This window comes from Ruditapes philippinarum, unplaced genomic scaffold, assembly GCF_026571515.1.
Source record: "Ruditapes philippinarum isolate M1 unplaced genomic scaffold, ASM2657151v2 ctg18718_1_1_1_1, whole genome shotgun sequence".
In the NCBI taxonomy this organism is placed as follows: Eukaryota; Metazoa; Mollusca; class Bivalvia; order Venerida; family Veneridae; genus Ruditapes; species Ruditapes philippinarum.
Window position 1 is genome coordinate 9,777 of NW_026856315.1, and position 5,231 is coordinate 15,007.

Below are 5,231 nucleotides of genomic sequence, written 5' to 3' on the forward strand. Positions count from 1 at the left end.
TTGTACTTTAAACAAAGGATTACACCTTCTCCAAGCAAATAAGATCCAAGTCATTTAATGTACGCAAACTGTAAATGCTTTGTATACGCTGTGACTAGCAAATAATGTGAATAAGCGTGATAATTAGTAATAATTGACGTTTTTTCATGTTTTTTTGTTTTGTTTTGTTATGTGCATTATAGGTATATTGAAATGTAAATATGGATTACAACTTAACCTGTGGTGGCTTAGTAAGGAGATAACTTTACATAATTTTTTACACATTTCTATAGCACCTGTGTTTATATGTTATTGTGTAAGTAGATTATAATAAATATTTGGAACGTTTATGTTTTTATTTGGTTGAGGCTAGAAATGTTCGCGGATTTGTTATAAGTGACATATTCGCGGCTATAAAGATTCGCGTAATCATGTCTACCGCGAAAAGCGCTAACTTAAAATGCGCGAAATCTTTTCTAGGAATACAGTAAATAACAACCAAGTTTAAAAATAAATAACAATTTATAAAAACTCTATTTCATGGTATATCAATGTCAGGACACTAACATGACAACACTTATGATGTTTTAAGCATAAAATTATATGTATATGGTGCATGGTGGCTAACTTAGGCCAGGTCATATTTTTCCCCCTTGAAAAATGGCAAAAAATACAAAGATACAGCAAAGCTCAACTTTTTTTGTATCTTTGTCTTTTGACATTTTTGCATTTTAGAACAGCAAGATTAGGCTTTTGAAAATTCTGGGAATGCTTCATACTTTTTTTAAATATATAATTCCTTAGTATTCAAAAGCAAATAACAGGGAAAGAATTCTTGTATCATATTTCATCTACACGATTACAGCATCCTATCTCCAACTGCCTTCACTAAACAGGTACAAGTATATCGATCTACCAAAATATGAAGATTATAATATAAATGTAATGAAATTGTTCCCCTTTTTTAATATAAACCGGTCATGTGAAATTTTGAACAACAATCATTGTGTCAATAATATACATGTATATATATATATCTCTATGGCACATAAAAAGCAACAATATATATCATAATAAAAACACAACAAACTAATATGAGTAACATTTACAGCAGATATGGAATGATGTAAAATCTCTAAGACTCTCTGACCAAAACCTCTTTCTCTTTAATATTTATCATTGAACTTCCAGCACCACACTAAATACCATATTCCGGTATATACCGGACAAGGTGTTTGAATGATTTAATGCTAAAATCTTTCCTTTTTGCCCACTGAAATGCACTTTAAGAACCTTATTCATCTGTTCACACCTATTTATATATGTTAATAAATAAATATTGTAAGAATCAGTGATCATGTTTTCTGTAAGCATCTGCTTTGCTTAACAGGTACTCGAGAGCTAGATATTCCTGTCTGTACTGACAGCCGGTGTTTGATTATTTTTCTTGTATATTATATATCAATTATTTTCAGAACTGAAATTAGGAAAACTGATATTCTCACTAATGTCTTAACTTCATCTAACAAACAATATGTTCCCTTCAATTTTGATATACTTGACATTTTCAGTAAATTTAAATGCCAGCAAAAAACACAACTGAATTATGAACAAGAGTGATCTAGATTAGAGATATTCATACTATAAGAATCTAAAATTGGCTGCCCTTACAGACTGGAAGGTAACTGTTTACTGCGGTAACGAGGCTCTGCAAAGTTAGGCTCTGCAAAGTTTCTGCTAAACAATTACCCTAGAGCTAGATATTCCCGTCTGTGACAACAGCTGGTACATGATTCTTTTATTGCATTATTACATATCAATTATCTTCAGAATGGAAATTACGAAAACTGATATTCTCATTACCCACTTACATTTTACAATAGCGTATGAACTTACAACTTCACATTTATTACAGTAAAATGACGAGATCCTTAGAAAGCTCTTTATTTATAAAAGGTGCGCAGCAATGTCATTTAAAGCACGCAACTTGTCTTTCATTGGGGTTGTAAGACAGCTTTTTCTAGCACTGGTGTAAACGGTAGATAATCCTGTCTGATATGCAAGAAATCACTGAACATAATTGAATGACATTGTAACATGTTAAAAGACACTTTAACATCTGGAAAATTCTTAAATACGCTCTGTCTGGAAAATCATATGAAGCTTCGACAAGAAAAAATAATAACTCTGCCTAGAAAAATGAAGCTCAGCTTTGAAAAAAAAACTAGCTCTACCAAGAAAAAAACCCAACAAAATCCTACCTAATATAATAAATAAGAAGTTAGTTCTTTACTAAAGTCAAAATTTAACAATTAAAGAAATGATTGGTCAGTTGCTATCTGACTTGTTGCTTTAACATTTAAATCTTACTTGTGAAAATTTCAACATTGTTTTAAAATTAATAGTAAATTTCCTTTTCTAGTGAATAAAAGTTATTCAAAGGATATAAGGCACTTTAATCAACATAAACAATTTACGAAACTTTGAAATCATAGGCAAAATTAGCATTTTCTTTTTTCAGAAAATGGGGGTGCAGATAAAGTTAATAAATTCACCATATTTTTGCACATAACCAAGCTGCAAATACATTGCATGGATAAAGGGTAACTTTTCATACATAATTGTTAAATAAATTTGATTTCTCAAAAGTTTACTTGCTAATCTAAAGGTGGGTCATCAAACATCAAACAAAAACTTTTTCATACTAGTGCATATTAACATTGTCATAATAATGAAATTATCCCCCCTTACAAACACATCAAATTTATTTTAAATATTTTTTTTTAACTTTTAACTTTCATCATCTTCATTGTCCATCCCCTGAAATAAAAAAAGTAAAATCTATGAATCAAGTACATTCAGCACTCCTTCAAAGAAATACTTGATTAAAATTCTTGCAAATTTTATCTGCAGAACAAATTCACAAATATAAATCTGCAAACGTTTCAAACTTCTTATACTTTTAAGAAACAATAAATCATGTTTAATTATTTTCTAGATATTTCCATTTATGTTTTAACTTCAAGGATTGAGCAGAAATTTGATGTTCAGAAAACTAGTATGTGTGTTTCCAAATAATGTTAACATTTACTAGCCATAACTAAGGTATTTGTCAAAGCAGTAAAAAGCAGCAAATTTTTTTTTTTGACACGGCTGTAATTAAAGCCGTGGCTTTGATAATCAGATTTTAAGTTAAATTATATACAGAGTTGCAATGATATGAATGCTAAACTGATTTCTAAAGGACACAATCTCTGTGCAAATAAATGAGTTGGAAAGTGTTCCAAATGTACACTAGTTGATTCGTTACATGGGGGAACGGGTTCATAAGTGCATGGGGGAATGGGTTCAAAAGTGAAACATAGACCAGTCTATTAATAGCGAATGGTCAATTCAATATGTTTTAAATCAATATATCAAACACAAGTTATCTCTCTCTTGCATGATATTGCAAAATCAAGGACAAAAGTGTCGATATGGTGCAATAATAAAGGCATGGATGAATTATTTGGGTAATACATGTATGTGCTATTTTCTGCTTACATAAATAGCACTGTTCAACTATGATAATCCCTAAAATGGAAAGAAGCTTGCTATTTTGAAAACAATTCTATTCATGAGATTATTTTTGCAAAAATGCAACATTAAATATGACAAATAATTAAAAATGGTTCTGTCCAGATTAAACTAGAACTGCCACTATCATGGCGTGAATACCCCCGCATACCACTTTGTCAGAATCAACAGTGGCCATTTAGAGCTCAAGGACAACCTCCCTGCCAAATCTGAGGTTACTAAGCCAGTGCATTGCTAAGTTATGTATTCTACATGCTTCAAATGTGAAAATGTCAATACATTGTGGACAGGACATTCTTTAGCAATTGAGAAGAAAACTTTTTTTTTTTGTCAAGGTCCTGTGACCTTGACCTTTGACCCAGTGACTTCAAAATCAATAGGGGTCACCTTATAGTCATGATCAACATCCATACCAAATATGAAGACTGTGGGTCAAAGGAATCTTAAGTAAATGGGTGGACAAACTTTTTGAAGTCAAAGTCCTATGACCTTTGACCTTTGATCCAGTGACCTCAAAATCAATAGGGGTCATCTACTAATCATGATCAACATCCATGCCAATATGAAGACTGTGGGTCAAAGGAATCTTAAGTTATTGGGCAGACAAACTTTTTGAAGTCAAAGTCCCTGTGACCTTTGACTTTGACCTGGTGACCTCAAAATCAATAGGGGTCATCTACTAATCATGACTAACCTCCATGCCAAATAGAAAGACTATGGGGTCAAAGGAATCTTAAGTTATTGGGCGGACAAGCTTTTTGAAGTCAAGGCCCTGTGACCTTGACCTTTGACGCGGGTGACCTCAAAATCAAATAGGGGTCATCTACTAATCATGACTAACCTCCATGCAAATATGACGACTGTAGTCAAAGGAATCTTAAGTTATTGGGCGGACAAGCTTTTTGAAGTCAAGGCCCTGTGACCTTGACCTTTGACCTGGTAACCTCAAAATCAATAGGGGTCATCTACTAATCATGACTAACCTCCATGCCAATATGAGACTGTAGGTCAAAGGAATCTTAAGTTATTGGGCGGACAAGCTTTTTTGAAGTCAAGGCCCTGTGACCTTGACCCTTTGACCTAGTGACCTCAAATCAATAGGGGTCATCTACTAATCATGACTAACCTCCATGCAAATATGAAGACTGTAGGTCAAAGGAATCTTAAGTTATTGGGCGGACAAGCTTTTTTGAAGTAAGGCCCCTGTGACCTTGACCTTTGACCTAGTGACCTCAAAATCAATAGGGGTCATCTACTAATCATGACTAACCTCCATGCCAAATATGAAAAGCTAAGGGTCAAAGGAATCTCAAGTTTTGGGCGGGACAAGAAAAAACCGACGGACAGCCGGACGGCCGGACAGCCAGACAGCCGGACGGCCGGACAAGCTGATTCCAGTATACCCCCCTTACAACTTTGTTGTGCGGGGGTATAAAAATGGACAAGGTCAATTTTAGATTTTAAGCATGGTTATATCATATAATATGAGCCGCGTCACGACAAAACCAATATAATGCATTTGCGACCAGCATGGATCCAGACCAGCCTGCGCATCCACGCAGTCTGATCAGGATCCATGCTGTTCGCTTACAAACCCTATAACAAGTAGAGAAACTGATGATGATGCAGATGCGCAGGCTGGTCTGGATCCATGCTGGTCGCAAACCCATTATGTA

At 34.0% G+C, this 5,231-nt stretch overlaps 1 long non-coding RNA gene across 1 annotated transcript; it reads right to left on the bottom strand.

The window, feature by feature from the left end:
* Positions 1-482: 482 nt before the first annotated feature.
* Positions 483-4,029, bottom strand: LOC132746201 (uncharacterized). The gene is made up of 2 exons (XR_009627960.1): positions 3,523-4,029; positions 483-2,799 (listed from the first exon to the last, which is right to left on the bottom strand). It is a non-coding gene; the product is annotated as an uncharacterized LOC132746201 (long non-coding RNA).
* Positions 4,030-5,231: the final 1,202 nt, after the last annotated feature.